General features: G+C 32.5%; 1 pseudogene; it reads right to left on the bottom strand.

The window, feature by feature from the left end:
* Positions 1-8,453: 8,453 nt before the first annotated feature.
* On the bottom strand, positions 8,454-11,573 carry LOC100777297 (lysM domain-containing GPI-anchored protein 1-like; annotated as a pseudogene).
* Between the last annotated feature and the right edge of the window lie 8,819 nt (positions 11,574-20,392).

Below are 20,392 nucleotides of genomic sequence, written 5' to 3'. Positions count from 1 at the left end.
CTAGCTAGTTTTTTAATTCATAGTAGCTTAGTTTTGCTAATTAGATATGAAAAAATTATAAATTAAGTTACATATGAAAAAAGTAAATAATAATTGTTTAATGAAAAACAATTAACTTATTTTTTCATACTACCTGCATTTTTATTTAATTATAATTCATTTTTAATTCATAGTAACTTAGTTTTGCTAACTAGACTAATTCAATGATTAATTGATTACAATAAATTAATTTATAATTGTGATAGTCATATAATTTATATTTATAATATATACATATGAAAAAAAATTACATTTGGCATCTCCAGGAGTTCTACAAATTAAATTCATTTCTAATAAATTAAATTGATTTCTAATAACTATAAAACCTACATGTAGCATTAATTGGTTTAATGGAAATATTTGCTTTAAAGTATTCCATGTTATTATATCAATTGGTTTAATTAAATTGATTTCTACTAACTATGAAAACCTACATGTATCATTAATTGGTTTAATTGAAATATTTTTTTAACGTAATCCGTGTTATTATATCAATAGACACGAGACAAAAATTAAATAACGTGAATTTTAATATCAAACCAAGTTCAGTAAAAAAAAATACCATCTATAATATATAATATATATTTTCATAATATATAATATAATTCTCATTAACATTATTATATTTTAAAAAATAATAAATAAATCTAAACTTAAAATTTATATTATGTATAAAAAAAACTTAAAATTTATATGCAAAATACTACTTTTAAAAATATTTAATATAATAGTCATTCATATCTAAAAGTCCTCATTTTTACATGTAATATATAATAATTGTAAATTATTTGATATCCTTTTTTATGTAAATGAAAAAATGTAACAAAACAAATGTAAATTAAAAATCTTACGAGAGATTAAGATATTGCAATGATGAAAATTAAAAATCTTACAGTCAAATTAATTAAAAATACTTTTAATCTGATAACTATTTCAGTTAACAACCTTCAATTCCTAAAATAAATTAATCAAGTTAAAGTTTATAAGTAATCGGGTTTAATAATTTAATTCTATAAAAAAAGTTTAAGAATTTAACTATATATTATTTACTAATTTATTAAAGTTTGTGTGCGAAAATAAATTTATTTTAAGAGGCTATCTATAATCACGTTAAATTAGAAATCATAATATAATATTCACAAAATGATTATAATATTTAATCTTATCACAAAAAATTTAGAATATTATTAAGTAGTATATATAAATATATATTTTTGCTAAAAGTATATATATATATATATATATATATATATATATATATATATATATATATATATATATTGATTAGGAAGCACACTAGTCATTTTTATTGAAAATCATATTTTTATTCTTATAAACGATAACTTTGCTTATACATGTTATCGAATCAACAGTTCATACATATCATAAGTGGGCCGGAATGCAAGCTATTTTCTATTTTTTTAAAAAGAAAATTTACTTCTTTTTTTATTCCAATGTATATTTTGTAGGATACAGATAAATTAGTATCCAATCTTACCCATAATAATAAGGGATAAATCATGTTTCTTAATTTACACAAAAAAAAAATCATGTTCCTTATTTGCTAGAAGATTGTGTTTTGTAAAATATCTTTGAATAAGATTAATTTTTATAGTGTTTTGTGATTATGATTATCTTTTTTTTAACGAGATTTTAATTTAATAATTATCTTATTTTTAATTAATATTATTTATTTATCAATTTCATATTAATTAAAAGGTGGGTAACGATTACATGTATAAGCATTTAGGCATCCAACAAAAAATAACATGATATTAAAGTTATTATTCATGCGAGTATGAGTTCAAGTATAAGAATTTTTTAACTCAACTCGCTTTTAAATGAGGATTGATCCACACTTATATAGTTTATCTTGACATTATTTTTATTCGATGTGGGACTTTCAACACACCCTTCTATCTAGTGACCATACATTCCTCACGTTCAAGGCTACCTGTTTAGAGCATAACAAACATAGGAATTTAGGATAAGCTCTGATACCATGTAAAAGAATGGTTTAGATGACTTTTATTTCTCAATGGACCATTGTTTATATACAAGAATATGTACATGCAATTCCTCCTAAAATTGTGCCTTCCATATATCCATCTGGCAATTACACACGTGCCTAATTATTATTCAACTGTAGATAGATATTAACAAAATCAACTCTGATTTACATGTTAAAAGATTATCAAATATAACTAATTTCCAAATATATTGAAAACAAATTAGAAAAACAAAAAAAAAATTAAAATGTGAAAGAGAGAATCAAATCATATAGTTAATTTTGATCAACTATTACACCATTCAATAATTTTTTGGGATAATATTTTTTAAAACCCACCATCTAAAAAACTAGGATATTTCATAATCGGTAAAAAAAACTGGTCGAACCCGTAAAAAATTGTTCGAAAATCGGCATTGATTTAGTCTTATCCATCTTTTTCTATTATAAAAAAACTAATCCAAAATATTTTCAAGGTAATATATATATATATATATATATATATTCAAATATTTAATATACGTATCACTTATTTTGTCTAACTATTTTTTTTTCTTAGCACATAGTTGAGTCATTTATACTAATTTATAGTTTTAAGACAGTTAGTGATGATTCTGGAGAAGTTCTTATTAAAGTGCAGATCCTAGTATTAAGAAAGCTTTTTCTTTCAAACACCGAATTGTATATTCTGTTTCTCTTTTGCTTTTGTATACGGTAGATCATGTTTTATAATAATATGTTAAATAATTATTCAGCTTGTTCCAGCCTTATCTTTTTTGACAGTATAATACTTGAATATATTTTATCTCTGTCATTTTTCATATGAGATGTCTTTATGCTGCGTATTGTATTTTGTGTAGTATAAAAAAATGGAGTAGTCAAAACATGCATATTGGGTTTATATTTATAAGAATCACTTAATGGTTAGATACGATAACTTGTAATTGGCTGCGCTTAATATAGTGAATTTTTCTACATGAATTTATTACATTTTTATGATCAATTAGGATAAAACAATTAAGTTTGTCTCTTAAGTAGCCTACAAGTATTAAGAGATAATGCTGATTTATTAGTTTTATCATAAAGAAATTAGATATGAATTTATTTTGTGTTAAAAAAATCTTCACCCATTGGTAGATTTTGATGACTTTGTGTGTGTTTTTTTGTCTTAGGTCACATACTAATCCTCAATTTATTGGAGTAAAGACTAATCTCACTTATGGTACGTAATTGTCGCTGGCTCAAGGGAAATTATTTTACACACGGTGAGAATAAAACACGAATTCTCCCGCTAAATAGATTGTTCTCACTCATGTGAACGTAACGGGATCTTATACTACTATATCAATCATTTGGGTTGGACTCGTGGGTTTTTGAATTATTATACAAATACAAGCTTTTATTTATGTGTTTGGTTCTTATTACAGTCCAATCTTTTATTATCTCCAATGACATAAATGAACTTCTTATTTTGGCTAGCACCCTTATGACAAGGTTGTCATCAATGAAGCTCATATTGGAGTCAAAGGTGTGAGGAAACACATTATGGAGATAAGGGATATACCATCTCAGTTGAAGTCACTTGAAATTGATATTTTTGAGTCTTTCTTGGTGAACCTTGATCCTGAATTCACTCTCATTATAATATGGTCCTTTTAAAATATCATATAATACACATAAGGACAAATGGTCAATCACTGAACTTCTGACCTTGTGTGTTTAAGAAGAAGGGAGACTTGCTTAAGAGATTGGTGAATGTGCTCTTACTGTGACTCAAAATAATGGAAAAAATGAAAAGAAGTGTATTCCTCCTATTGTCAAAATCAGGCGTTAAGGTGCTTTTTTTCTTTGTAAGAAAGAACGCATGAAAAAGGATTGCTATAAGTACAAGGCTTGGCTTGGAAAGAAGGGTAATTCTTTTTCTTTTGTATATTTTGAATATAATATGGTTGATATTTGTCATGATACAAGGTGGATTAACTCTTGATCTACAATCCATATTTCTAATACCATGCAGGGCTTCTCAAGCTAGAGGGAGCCAAATGAAGGTGAACGGTTCATCTATTCTGAAAATTGGATGCATTCTCATGTGGTAGTTGTTAGCACATGTAGACTTATTTTAGGATTTGGATTTGTTTTGGAATTGAATAATGTCTTTTATATTACTGAATTTTCAAGGAATTTAATTTTTGTTTTGAGACTTATTTCTTTGGGTTATTCAACAAATTTTAACGCGTCTGGATTTGATTTATTGTTTAAGTCTATTGTTTTTGGAAATGGTGTTAAATGATGGTTTATTCAAAATTAATTTATCTAACACGATTATGAATAGTTTGATAGATACACAAGAAAACACTAGTATTAAATGTTGTATCATGAATGAAAATGTGGCATATGAGGCTAGGACATATCTCCATAGAAAGAATTAAAAGGTTGGTGAATGATGGAGTACTTAGACTCTTAACTTTAATAACTTTAACACTGTGTAGACTGCATAAAAGGAAAGCAGACTAACAAGAAAAAGAAAAATGCCAAAAGAAGTTAAAAAATATTAGAAATTATACATATTGATATATGTTGTCTCGATATGGACTCATACGGCAAAAAATATTTCATCTTTTTTATAGATGACTACTCACGATACATGTATCTTTACCTGCTTCATAATAAATATGAAGCTTTGGATGCCTTTAAAGTTTTCAAGAAAAAAAATAGAGAAACAAGGTGGAAAACAAATGAAGATTGTGAGGTCAAATATAGGTTGTGAATTTAATGAAAAATACACTGAAAATGGACAAGCACCTAATCCTTTTGCAAAGTTTCCTCAAGAGCATGGTATTGAGGCTCAGTACACCTTGCCTGACTCACTAGATCAAAATATTGTGGCTGAAACAAGAAACCAAAGCATGATAAAGAGTATGCTTAGAAATTTCAAACTTCCTCGTTCACCATGGAGTGAAACTCTCAAGATAGTTGTGTACATATTAAATTGAGTTCCAACTATGGTGGTCCCAAAAACCCCTTTTAAATTTTGGAAAGGTTGGAAACCAAGTTTAAAACATGTGCATATTTTCCCAGGTGAAGTTAGACCCAAGGACCATTAGTGTATATTTCATTGGTAATGTTGAAAAGGTCTAAGGGCTACAAAATTATTGTCCAACTCATAGCACTAGAATTGTTGAATAAAGAAATGCAAAGTTTATTAAGAATGAAGTGGCAAGTGGAAGTGATTTAACTCAAGTCATTGGTTTGAGAAAGATCATTGTGAAGACAAAGTTCCTACATCAAGTATAAGTTAGTAGTTTTTGGTAGCGATCACCCAAATCAAGTAACTCAAGCTCTACATCAAATTGAACCTGCTCTAGGAGGTCCAGTTGAACAACATCCTATACAAGATGTTGAGCAACTTAGTGAACAATAGATGTTGTGGATGTAGCATTGAGAAGATCAACTAGAAAGAGGAAATCAATAATTCCTAGTGATTATCAAGTGTATTTACAAGAATTTGAGTTTGACTTTGGAGTTGAAAATGATCCAAAATCATTTTCACAAGCAATTAATAGTTGTTTTTCTTAGTTTATGTACAATGCTATGAAAGAAGAATTAGATTCTATGGAAAAATAATGATGTTTGTGATATTCTTGAGTTGTCTATGCAAGTGGGTCTTTAAAACCAAGGACTCACTACGAAACATTGAGAGATACAAAGCCTTGATTGGTTGCCAAAGGATTCTCTCAAAGGGAAGAAGTTGATTACAGAGAAACCTTTCCTCTTATGTCTATGAAAGACTCCTTATACACAATAATGACATTAGTTGCTAATTTTGACTTGGAATTACATCAAGTGAATGTGAAAAAAGATTTCCTAAATGGTGATCTAGAGGAAAAGATTTATTTGACACAACTGAAGGTTTTTCCTCCGATGATGGGGTTCACATGGTTCGCAAACTCTAGAAATTTGTATATGGATTGAAACATGAATCCCACCAATGGTATTCAAAATTCCATAGTATTATCTATAACATCCCTGATTATTGACTTCTCGAAAGCTCTCACACTATGACACTTCACATAGTGACATTTCACTAAACTCCTAGTTGGTCAAAATACTCTACCAATCAGAATCCTCTATAGGTAGTCCTTTATGAGATTTTGACAATCAGCTCTGTTTGCTTCCAAGATCAATGACTGACCCCATAAACTAATACAAGACTTTTCAACGTGCTTTTTCTTCACTCACAAGCTTTCTGAAAAAACTTCCTAGAAGGTCACCTATCTCATAACTACTCTAAGCCAAGCATGCTTAGCTGTAGAGTTCTTAAGTAATAGGCCACTGAAAAGTAGGTGCTTCTTGTTAGTATAGGTAGTATTGATTAATTCCTTTAAATCATCCTCAGTTGCACAGTCTCATACCTGCATAGCCTCTAGATCACTATCATTCGAGTGTGATTCACTCAGAGTATTACTTGTTTAACAGCTTCCGCCTGATTCGTCCTCAAACCACACCGTATTGGGAGAGATGTCTACTTTGGTATCATTTGTAACACATCTCTTCAATTGCTTTATAGGATCAATGATTGATCCCACAAACCAATACAAGGCTTTTCAGCGTGCTTTGTCCTCACTCACATGCTTTTTAGGAAACTTCTCATAAGGTCACTCATCTTATAATTATTTCAAGCCAAACACACATAACTATAGAGTTCTTAAGTGATAGGCTACCGAAAAGTATATGCATTTTAACTGTACAATTTCATGTTTGACAAGTGACCTCAATAACTTAAGAGGGGGGAGGGGGGAGGTGAATTAAGTTTCAAAATTTTTCCACTAACAAATTTTAATCCCCTTTTTGAATGATATATGATAGGCTCAGAATGAAGAAGAAGAAGCAATAATTAGATTAATCAATGTTCTTTAAACATGCAAGACAAAATCAGTTGCAATAAAATAAATGCAATAAGGGAAAAGAGAACTGCAAACTCGACTTATACTTGTTCGGCCACTTCCCGTGCCTACGTCCAGTCCTCAAGTAACCCACTTGAGATTTTTCACTGTCTCTATAAATCCTTTACAGTCTTTGAACTCACCTTGAGATCCATCACCCTTGTGTTCAAGATTCTCACACGCCAAGAGACAAACAGTCTCTTGATTACAACTAAGTTTTAAAAGAAATGAATAGATTTATTTCTCTCTTTTAGAGTAGATGATACAAATTGAAGATCCTAGAAGAATTCTCAATAGATTTACAAGTGTTTGACCATAGTTGTTTAGAGAGAATTTGACAATTAAGTTCTCTGAATAATCTTTCTCCATCTTTTCGAAGTCAAGCATATATATATATATATATATATATATATATAGGCCCATTGTACCTTTTCAAAATAGTTTTAAGAGATGTGTCTTTTCAAAAAGTTTTTCTGAAATTTTCTCACTAGTAATCGATTACAGGTTTCTGGTAATCGATTACACTGTTATATTTCTAAAGAGTCATGTCTTTTTAAAGTTTTTGTGAAATCTCTTCACTGGTAATCATTTACAGGATTCTGGTAATCGATTACATAGGTCAAAATTCAAATAAGTTCAAAATTTAAAACATGACGTGTTCATAATCTCTTTGGTAATCGATTACACGCTCTGGTAATCGATTACCAGTTCAAAAATATCTTACTTTTGAATTGATTAAGCTTGATAAAGGACTTTGAGACCAAACTTTTGCAATAAAAAATGAGATTATTTTAACTATTTAACTAAGTCCTTATCTGTGATTTTCTTGATCTTGTTTGTTGACTTGAAACAATGTGTGCTTTCATCAAGTAAATTCTTTTGACATCGTCAAAACCTACATGATTCACATTTCATACATGCACAATCTTTGGATTATTCTCATTTTAGTGTGATTTAGTCGATGTATTACATCATTTCATCATTTAGAAATACATGAAAATTGGACTCAATAATAGATATTGAATATTTTCATTGAATTAAATTGTTGTTTTTGCTAAGAGTGATCACAATATGATACATGGAAGGCAACAATCATTTTATTAGAGAAGTTATCCCCATGATTCATGTGATTAAGTTTTGGGTGTGAACATAAAGTTATCAGTATTGTATTGTAGATGTTATAAAGTGTGACAAATATTGGACCAAATGAGACAATGTTAGACGTATTTGAATTTTAAAAAACAAATCTTTAGTGATCCTAATTTTTTTCACCCACTGTTCTTTTTGTTTTTCTCACTCATGAATTTGGTGACTTTATTTCCAAATAGCAATCATGTTAGTTTAGGCCGTAATTGTTATCTACATATCCCAGGAGATAGGAGTCACTTGAGAAACACACAGAAATACTTGGGTCATAAGGCAACGTAGCCAGCATTATTGTTGTTAGTTAGGACCTTCAAAAGTGATTGACAATAGATTATCCCTTGAATAACTAACCCTTACTTGCACAGAGGACCAAATATTACATTGAAGCACCAAATAATAAAAGGCCAAGTGTTTGATGAAACCTGAGATCCCATGGTTTTAAAGATTACACACATCGACAATAACAGAAAAGGGGGGAACCTATGAGTCTATGACAAAGCAATGGGAAAGAACAAGAACCACCAGAAAATTGAGAAGATTACAAAGCCAAAGGGATCAACAACTTTACAAGCAATAACATAAATGCAAATCTCAAAACAAGCATCGGATTTGCCAAGGAGGGAGTAGCAGAAGCACCGGAAGCAATCCTACTAACAGGGCCATTTGCAGGTGAGAATCCTGGAAATGATCTGGTTGCAGGCATGACCGAAGACTTAGGAGCTGTTAGACCGGTTTCTTGTGATTGCGATGACTGTGATGGTGATAGTGATGGTGTAAAGGCAAATTCCGATTCCCTTATAACAGATGTAGGTGGTGCTATAAGTGGATGGAATCGCTGCAGTCCTGCAGCATTATTTCAAATATATTCAGAAGGGATGTCATAAATTAGGACTTACAGTATCAGTTCAGTAAACTTGTCATCATTTTTTTGTGTTATGGGGGGGCAACAGGAATTGAAACTAGGATCTTCCCAGCTATTGCTACCTGAAATCGATACTTTAATCTGCATTATCAACTTACATGATACCAAATCTAACCCACCTTGATTTTGCAACTAAACTCAAGAGGTTTAATTCACATACAATATGATGGTCATGAGATAGCTCATGGAAAAAATCATCAAGACTGAATATAGTTCATTGTGGCTCTAATATCTTAAAGTTTCACACATTTAACGAATCATCTAACAATAATTAAGGCATTTTCTAGAAGGATTGAATTTATCCGTCTAGTGTGATCTAACTTGTCAGAAAATAGACCATCACAAGCAGAAAATAACCCCCCTCCCCATAAAAAGAAAAAACTCAAGTAAATTTTTTTTATGATAGATTAGAAAAGGATTTGGCTCCTCCAAAGTAAGGGTAAAATAAATAATTCTAGATGTTAATAAAGAAAATAAAATTTGATATTTTAAGTTATCAACACATTAATTGATCCCTCCCGCTAACAAAAGTTAACAAACTAATGATTAACATTTGTCGATAAAAAAATGATTTGCTATGTATGTGATTGTGCACATAATATTAACAGTTGATTTTATCATCAACAAATCTCTCACTTTACCCTCTAGAGGAGCTTAATCCACCAAAATAAGGTTTATTATAGTGGATTACAACGATACAACTTTTACAAGTGAAAAAAAATAATGAAATTTCACAATACATTTGTAGTTTAAATATACAAAAACTTGATGCTAAACTCTTACCTGGACAACGAGGCTGAAGAGATGGGGACAACCTGCAAGGTGGCAATAAAGATTCAATGAACTTAAGATTAACCAGAAAAATATATGATAGAAATATCCCAATCACATAAGAAGGTCCATAGAGGATAAACATACGATGTTATTGTGGTGCCACTAACAAAACCATCATAATTGCAAGACGTAACATTGCAACCAGAACTACTTCGTTGCACAGTAACATTCCCAAGCATAAGATTGCTGTTTTTGCATCGCATGCTGGAGCAAGAGACAGCTAGAGAAGAGGGCATACAGTATAAACTGCAGGTAGAGCGACAAACCCAAATGAACATGTTAGTAATAGATCATTATTCTCTTAGCAATAAGAATGTACATTTACTTAAAAATGGGAGAAGGAACAAATTGTAACAGGAAAAGAAAAGTTGCTTAGTTAGTACTTCAAATCTTGTGGTCCACAGCTACACTGCACACAGTGACCAGCAGTAATATGGTGTAGCTTCCGTTAGGGACAAGTAAGCCATAATCAGAAGCATATTTTGGAAAATTTGATGCACAAGCTGTAACAAGAGAACAAGATTAGTGACTCATTTATGCAGTAGAATTTCTATGAAAGGTAGCACAAACAGAATCATTATCCCTACTTCAGTGATGGAATCATAGACCTTGCGCCAAAAAATAATCAATGTGAAAACTTGAAAAACACAAAAATCACAAACTTAAACCTGAACAGGCATCAATAGCATTGAAATATTAGGCCAGAAGGTTTACTCATCATACATAACGTAACACAACCAAACATACAAAGAAGATTAGGCCGTGTAGTTTGAGAAAATATTTTCAATTTTCATACCTTGTTTTCATATAAAAAAATTATATAGTTTTCTTTGTATCAATCTTTAACTATGAAAAAAAAGTTTAAAATATGATAACATCAAATGGCAAAGAAAAAGTAAAACAACTTCTCAAATTAAACATGCCCTCACTTCCCCTACAAGGTGAAACCCTTTTCCCTCGAGTAGAAAGAAAACCAGAAATTACCAGGTATTGGAACAACAAGAATGTCACCATCAGAGATAGCTGTAGTCCCCATGTCATTGACATTCATCAAATCAGTAAAAGTGGTGAAATATCTAGCTGCAATTGCAGCCAATGTATCAATTGGCTGAACCACATAGGAAAGGTAAATTGAAGGCAAAGAGTTATCACTCTCATTGAAGCAAGTGCATGGAAGTGGCACCACAAGGTTCAGACCCACATCAAGCACTGAAGGATCATCACCTATGGAATTAGCCTCCCTAAGCTGATCAGGGGACACCAAACCCCCATATATTGAATTTGCAATGGAAGAGAGAGTATCGGAAGGTCTAGTCCTATAATGAGTAGACATTGATTTTCTAATACCATCAACACAAGAACGGGTGATAGGGACTTTGAGGAAGAGCTTGGAAGGGAGAATGTGGTGCTCTACATCAGGGTAAGAGATGTCAATGGCATTGGCAGTGAGAAGTGCAATAGGGTCTATTTGAAAGAGAGAAGCAACCTCAGAGGCCTTGAGGTCAGTGTAAAGTGTGTAGCCAAGAAGAGCATTGCATGAATCATAGTTGGAGCATGGCTCTATAGTTGATTTGCATCTCATTGGAGATGCATTCAGTAGAAGATGCAAGAGTAATAAGAGGAAGGTGCAATGCAAAATAGGGTTTTGATTTGGCATTGTGTGGCAATGGCTTTCACTATTCCATGCACACCACACCACTCCTTATGTATGAAGAATTGAAAATTTGAGAGTGGGGGACACCAAGAAAAGCTTAAACAAACATGAGTTATTGGTAGGTGGAGTGTAAAATATTCTTTGGTGAAACTAGAGGAAAAGAAAGGTGAATGAAGATGCTTTCTACTTGAGAAATGAAGTTTGCTTTGGTTCTCAAAAAGGAATTATTGATTTAGCCAACATGGTAGTATATATAATGTGATCTTCCTATTCAAACAATGTTTTCAGGAAGAAGATATGCATGAGGGAGTGATAAAGGATGAGAGCAAGAATGAAACATGAGTTGTAGGGAAAGGGAAAGTTATTAAAAAAGAAAAGAGGAGTTGGAGTGTTCATGGTACCAAGATAATTGAGTTTTCAAGTTCCAACTAGTTGTCTCGTTGGACTGGTTGTCCTGATTTTATTTTATTTTCATTTTTCAAATAAAAATAAGATTTAATTACCTATTTAATCCCAATAGTTTTTAAACTTATTTATTTTAGTTCTTATAATTAATAAGTGAATTTTTTAATCTTGAAGTTTCCATTTTAATTCCTAAAAGGTCCATTCCGTTAATATTTTTTAACTCTGTAGTTAAAAAATTTTAACCGAAAGAACCTTTTAGAAATTAAAATGTAAACTTCAGAGACTAAAAATCCACTTATAATTATAAGAATTAAAATAAATAAGTTTAGAAACTATAGGGATTAAATAGGTAATTAAACCCACACACACACACACACTGAAAGAACGACCTTCTAGGATACTATTCTCTTCTATGCGGTCCCGGCAGCCTCAACTTAAAGTATCATGAATTTGAAAATTTTGTATCATGAATTTGAAAATTTTGTTGTAGAAAAAGCTCCTTCACTCCTTGTAAGATAGCATCAATGTACAAACACTCTTCCTCAACATTCTATTGATCAATTTTTTCTCTTGAACCATCCAGAAGTAGACCTTCATCATCTTCAAAATTTACCTTGCCCTTTCTGGAAATTTGAAAACCCAAACAAAGTTTCAACAACCTTTGCACTTTCTTGTTGAAAGTAATCTTTTCACTCCTTGTAAGTTACCATCAATGTCAAAACACTCTGCCTGAACATCCAGAAACAGACCTTCATTGTCTTTATAAAGGAACCAAGATCATCTTTATATAAACTCTGCCCACCTGTACCTGCAAATAGAGAATCTTCTTCAATCTCTTCAATGGAGTCAATTTAAATCCTGAATTATGCCGACATTGTTAACAACATTGTTTAATTTCACTTTATCTATCCTGTCTTTGTGCATAATAGAGAAAACTCTAGACAGCCCACAACTGTAGAAAATGCTTCAGCATTTATCTCTTTCCCATCAGATTTGTGTTGATTGCTATAACACTATAAATGTTGTGTTTCAAGGATGATCACATTAAGCCTTTATTTATAATGAGTAAATAGGATCAATATTGATTACATGAGATCAATCCAATAAAGAGTAATAAGGACTAAATCACTAATTACTATCTAATCATAAACAACATAATATGTCTTAGAGTGTATAATGTGAGAGGCTTAACTCAACCCCAAAAGCTAGCTCAAGAGGTGAGGGTTGCCCGGCTCTATCTCTAGCCAATGTGGGACTTGGGTGTTTTTCCCAATACACCCCCTCACGCCTAACACTTCTTGAGCTTGGTGCATGAACAACAATGGTGGGTGACCCTTTGAATGGATCTGGGATAGGCTCTGATACCATCTTAGAGTGTATAATGTGAGAGGCCTAACTCAACCCCAAAAGCTAACTCAAGAGGTGAGGGTTTCCCGGCTCTATCTCTAGCCAATGTGGGACTTAGGTGTTTTTCCCAATAATATGTAATACTAACACTCTCCCTCAAGCCCTAGTATTATGTCATATGAATCGAACTTGTTATAAATGTGATCAACCCGATAGAAACTAAAGGAAATTCGCTAGAAACGGGTCACGCATCATATGTGTGAACTTCATGCACCAAGGCCCTGCATGGGGTCGCACGTGATGGTGTTTTGAGTTGGTTGTGCACGTGAATGGCATGACAATCTTCGGTGATGGTGATGGGCACTGTTCACATGTGGAAAAAAAAGCATAAAGGTCCACCAGGGATGGCTTGAGGTGGAGGGAGAGAAGACCAATGTGACATTGGCCGGAGATGCGTCACGTGTTGTGTGCGTGAACTTCACGCACCAAGGCCCTGCATAGGGTCTTGTGGGGCAGTATTTGGAGTTTCCTGTGCATGTAGACAGCATGTTGGTCTTCAGCGATGGGTGACAGTGGTCGAAGGTAAGCTCCAATGAAAAGGCATCGGAAAGTCTATCAATCAAAGGGCAGTCGCATGGTATTGTTCACCACGAAGAGGGGCTGCACGAAAAAGAGAAAACAAAGGAAAACAGGGTTAGAAAGGAATAGCCACAAAAACAACGCAAAGTGCGACCTGAACGAACGTCGGTTGCTCTGTTCAAGTGCGCTATTTGGCTTTATGGAAAAGAAGCGCATGGAAGTGCATGTCAACTCCGATGGTGAGGTGCTGACAAGGTCTATGTAGATTGGCAAATGGTGCACCGGACGAGTAAGGTAACAATCAGAGAGTCATTGGAAAATTCGCTGCAGGTGGTAAAAGAAGGCATTGGAAAACGGAATAACCTAAGCTCTAATATCATGTAACAATGTTTAGTTGTTGTGTTGTGTGTCAATATAGACCACACATCATGCTATTTATAATATAGAAAAGGGAATCAATATTGATTACAAGATTAATCAATTAGTGATTAATAGAAAATAGAATATTCTAATAATAAATATAATATCAAGAATAATATCACAGATTATATTTTGATATTAATATTTTGTTTCCTATTACTCACTAATTGATTTATCTTGTAATCAATACTGATTCCCTTTTCTATATTATAAATAACATGAGGTGTGGTCTACATTGACATACAACACAATAGTTAAACACTGTTACATGATATTAGAGTTTAGGTTATTCTGACAGAGGAATATCGAAAATCGTGTCCCCGATGGACCTTTCTGCTTTGCCCTCTTTTCCAGTGACCTGTTTCCTCTTCCCGACGAAACTTTTTTTTAGATGACCACATCTTTTAAGCTATGATATCATATAACGATATTTTACTTTAAATGTTATGTTTCAAGGATGATCACATTAAGCCTTTATTTATAATGAGCAAATAGGATCAACATTGATTACATAGAATCAATCCAATAATAAGTAATAAGGACTAAATCACTCATTTCTATCTAATCATAAATAACAGAATAATATGCAATTTTAACAATTGCTAGCATTGCTGATGTGACCAGATGTTGTAAGTTAGTAACTGCCAAAGAATAGAATTTCCCATATGCCAATGTGCATCTCCACCTAACACCACTGATTCCTTTCACAAATTAGAGGACCAATAACCAGAGAGACATATGGAGCCTTCTCCCTTCACCTACTTTCTTGACAGCACAACAGTATCCTTTCCTAAAGGCATAATAATAGTAGTGTTGGAAACAATTATTGTCTTGCCCTTATAATAGCCTGGTTTCCTATAGGAAGTATTTAAGAAATAGATGCGGGTTGTATCCCCACACTCCTGTGACCAGCTTTTTGTAATATCTTCTAGTTGTTACTTGTTAAAACTTTGTCCTTGCTTCGTTTTAATATATCTGTAATTTTGTTTATGAATTTGATAAAAAAAATATCAAAGTTTATTGTGCATGTCTTAACAGATCAATGCATCAGATTGTTGAAACGGGGCTGCTGTCAAGCAAAATTTTGGATTGACTCTTGAATCAAATCACAGAAAGTTCAAAAGGTTTATTAATTTGTCTTGTCAATGCTTGCTTGCTAAGAACTGCTGTGACTGAAAAAATATGTTGCTATGTTATTTTATCTGACCATTTACCTTATACATGTGCTTTCACTTTCCTTCAATATTTTGTTGACTTATTTGAGTGTTACTTTTGTCTAAGAAAGAGCATTTTTTCTTTCACAGGTAATCAACACTTCATTTAAATTTACATGGGAATATAGATGCCCTTGAGGAAATTCCATAGACTAAACAATACTATATGCTGGATAAAGCGTTGTGTTAGTAGTTGCTGCAAAATCAAGTAATTCAATGTTGTCTTTAAATTAGCAGTTTGATTCTTTCAAGCTCTAGTAAGATGATTATCCAATTAAAGAGAAAAGCAAATTTGAAAGAAATCTTTTGAGAACCACACCACAAAACCTAGTCATTGTAGTTGGAGAGCCCAAAGCCTTACGAACCCTCCACTAGAATTTCATACTATATGCAATTGGATTTGGATCCTAACATCGCACCATGCTCTGTAGCCCCAACACCCATTCAGGATGGCTGTGCACTAGCCCTTTAACTACTCTCGGGCAGACATCGCAATTGCCAGTGTCACCACTTGTTTGCAGATAAGAGACATGGTGGTAGCCCGGTAGCTTTGACACTAATTGATAAAAAACTTGGGAGAACCATACTACATAAGTTAGTCATTCTAGTTGGAGAGTGCAAGGGATTAAAAACCCCAAACTAGAATCCCATACTTCCATTGTGAGACTCAAGTCCCATACATTGCAATGGGATCCTAACAAAATTTTAGATGTCCAGTATAGTAAAGTCACGAGCAAACTATTAAGAAGCGTTGTTAAAGTCCCTAGATGTCTTAACTCTTGAGCAATAACCTTGTAATGTGGGCTGGAGTGCAGGATGGGCTCCTAAATTATTCTTCATTGAGATAGAAAATCAAATGAATAGGTGTAAGAGGAAAACGAGAGTATGGAATTTAATATTGAATTTCTTCATTACATGGTTTTCCTTTTCAATCTTAGTTTAATAGAATCAAGTTACTCATGTAAGAAGCCTTTCTGTCAAGTTGTTCTGTGGTAATATATCTTATATGGTGCTTCCCTTTTAGGCTATTTGATCACACTGAGAGTCCACATAAGAAAACTAAGAAGTTGCTTCCAGGTCCAGCTTAGCCTAATGGTATAGCAGCTGAGGAGATGGATGATGGGTGATTGAAATGATAACCATTTCCAATGATGAAGCCCGTAGTCATGGTGGAATATCTCCAAGGTTACATGGAAAAAGTAATGTATTTACATGTGGCAGTGTCCAAACTTTAATTCTAGTTGAGGATGTGGACATGCTTTTTCTTGAAGACCGCGGATGTATCGCTGCCATACAACACATTTCTGAGACAGCAAAAGGGCCAATTATATTGACCAGTAATAGTGAGATGACTTGTTACAATAATGCATCATTGCTCAACATATAGCTTTTATCAATGTGTTCATATTTATGACAATGTCATTTTTTCAAATTGGTAATAACGGTGGCCTACCAGATAGTTTTGCTAGACTACATGTTTCTTTCTCATTGCCATTGCTAGATGAGTTACTTAGTCATATGTACATGGTATGTGCTTTAGGATTTCCAACCCCTCAGAAGGGAAAATTGAAACTGAAATTTATACGTCTTCTATGGATGACCTGCAGGTTTGTGTCACAGAAGAACTCAACAATAATCCTCTTTTACTGAAAAAATTTATCCAGTCTTGTGATGGAGATATTCGTAAAACCATTATGCAGCTTCAGTTCTGGTTCCAGAGTAAAAAATATAAAATAGGTGTGTTACACTTACATAGCAATTACGTTTGTTGCATGTGTTGATGTTTATGACTTAAAACCATAGTTCAAATTTGGGCTTATTATTGTGTGCTTTGATTGCTCTCTTTTTAAGGCCTACTTTTTTTTTTCATTTGTGTTGGAAATACCTTGTGGCATGTACACAAAAAAGAAAACATATCGTCATATTATTTATTGATTAATTTAGGAGAAATATTTAAAAGGTTAGAAAAGCTAGATCAAAATACTTCTATCAAGAGAGATAAGGATGAGCTGTTTTGTAATTGTGAGTAATCAGACTAGAAGGAAATCAATATCAGTTGCACTATTATTTATTTATTTATTCATTGTCTTTGAACAAACTACTTCTGACGTTTATAGAAATTGTCTTCCTTGAATTTTCCATGATGGTTATTTTTCAATTAGCATCAAGATGTGCCCTCACCAGTTTTCATGTTGAGCATATACACTATTATGTGTTAGTATTTTCTACACCATTGATAAGTCTTCTTGGAAAGCAAGCATTGGCACAGTAAGGTTGCTACCTTGTAACTTGGAGGTCTCTGATTCAAATCCTAGAAAATAGCCTCTCCATTACTGGCAAGAGGTTGTCCAAACTTGACTGGTTGTCACGAGTTCAAATCCTTGAAATGCAAATGCAATAAAACTTGACAAGGAAAGCTTTGTCACCCTTAGTAGTCCTATCTAACTTATGCCGGAATAGAATGAATCAAACCCAAAAAGCAACCTCTCCATGTACATGTAGCCTCCCCAAACTTTACTAGGTAGGAGTAGTGTGCCCCCTTTTTTTAACTAGTCTTGTAGTAAAAATTGAAGATTTTTCCTCCCATCCCTTTTCACTCACTATTTTCTTAATACATTTTCAATTTTATGACTTCAACTTGATGGAAAGATTTTTTTGCGCAAGGCACTTCTAGAAACTAACAACTCAAATATATATGTTTTGTGTGGGAATATGCATGTGTAGGTGACTAATATTGGGAATAACACAACGTACATTTCCCATTGCACAAATTTAACATTTTCTTTCTTTACTGTCTAGACAGGAAAGTGCAGGTGTATGGCTCACTTCCTTTTGATCTTGAGGCTTGTCCTCATATAATACCAAAGATACCCTGGAGTTATCCCTCAGAGTTATCCAAACTAATTGAGAAGAAAATTACTAACTCAATAACCATAATGGAGGAAAACCCATGCTTGCAAGGTTTAGTTAATAAATAGTCAAACATAAATGAAAGGAAAAATGACTTAGATGTGTAGTTTATGAAGACTGATTTTTTAGAGGCCAAGGTAAAGAGGATCAAGACATCTCTTACATACTACAGTAGGTTTGAAATGTTGGAATTTTAGGGGATCCTTATATAATACCAATAACCACCTAGAACACATTATGTTAGATTATCAAGAAGAGTTTTAGAAATACCTGGATCCATAATGATTGATCAAACAAACACAACGGAATCGGAATCCGTAAGTGATTTCTTATCTATGTACTCTTCTTAGGATCTATTACAGAATGTTGTAGAGACAACGGATAACCGGCTAATAGCATAACCAGTGGTTTCATGGTTCTTCCTCAACCAGAGCCTCTTTTATCTAACGGGTTCACTTAATTTGATCACATAAAATAAAGCCCACTATTGATAAATAGCTAATATAATTATCTTATAATATTAGCACACATTAATTATTGGAATAGAAAATTCCAACAATCTCCCACTTGGACTACATATTGTAACAATTATATCAAAATCCTTAAGCATGCATCCGTACGCTATTTACCTTTAGACTTTCACCTTAACAATTTGGTATATCTCATGTATCAATAATGGAAACACTACGACTTTCGTCACTACAACAATTATAACTAGACCCCAATAACCACCACCTCAATACACTCAATGACATAGGTCAATATGGATAAGCAGCATAGAAATTACATGCAATGTGATCTCAGTCATGCCTATTTCCAATTAGTCCAAACTTTATTCTATATAGAGATCAATCCAAACAAAACATAAATATTGCAAACAAAATAAGTTTATAATGAAATGATAAACTTCAATTATATTTCTGTAGAAAATCCAAAAACAAAATGTTTGTAAACTAAGAGATATAGAACATAAGCAAGACCTTCACTAAATTTTAAGTGTCAAACCTTTAGTAAGTGGATCAGCTAGCATGTAATGAGTCCCTATATGTTCTATACAAATCTGTATTTTCTAAATTATTTACTTAACAACCAAATACTTTATATCAACCAACTTTTACTTGGTTGAATCCTTAATAAGACCACTAAGATATTGTCCCAATAAACATCCGATGGCTTCTTAATGTTGACAACAATAGGAAAGCTAGTCACAATAATTTAGCAATCATAAATTCTAGTATGATGTCTCATAGAAAAAAATATTAACTCCACCAATATGGTTAAATGAGAATCCTTATGTGGAGTGATTACTGATTGCTATTAAGATATTTCGTAAAAGTCGAAGTCAGAATACCCAATGATCTCTAAAATTCTATACTTTCGATATGAAAACATGCAGTTTCTTGTTCTCTTCAATTAACACATTATGCGACTTACTACTTTCTAATGTTGTATACCAAGATTACTCATATATCACCTTAGGACTTCCACTAAAATTATTTCAGGACAATAAAAAATAAACTTAAGAATACATGATAAATTACAATATAACTGTTTTGTAACAATAAATCGTATGATGCTAGTAGGATGTCATCAATATATAATACCATGAAATTTACTCTCACTGAACTTTTAGTATATGCAATCATCAATCAAATTTACCTCAACACCATAAGAAGTAATCTTGATGAATTGTGTAATACCATAGATGAGAGACTTGTTTAAAAGCATAAATAAATTTCTTTTGTTTGTATACCATAGACTTTAGATCATCTTAAACAAGGTTTTCTGGTTGCACCATATAAATTGTTTCATCAATGTTTCCATTTAGAAACGTAATCTTTACATCCATCTATGCAAAAAAATTATCAAAATGATTTACAATGTCATTATAGTCCTAAGAAAGTCTTTCTAAGAAATCAGAGAGAAAGTCTCTTTATGATCAATGTCTTCCTTCTTGTAAAACTTTTGGCA

This window comes from Glycine max, chromosome 13 (genome assembly GCF_000004515.6).
Source record: "Glycine max cultivar Williams 82 chromosome 13, Glycine_max_v4.0, whole genome shotgun sequence".
Taxonomy (NCBI): domain Eukaryota; kingdom Viridiplantae; phylum Streptophyta; class Magnoliopsida; order Fabales; family Fabaceae; genus Glycine; species Glycine max.
The sequence above is the reverse complement of the archived record's forward strand: the minus strand, read 5'-3'. Positions and strand labels throughout refer to the sequence as shown.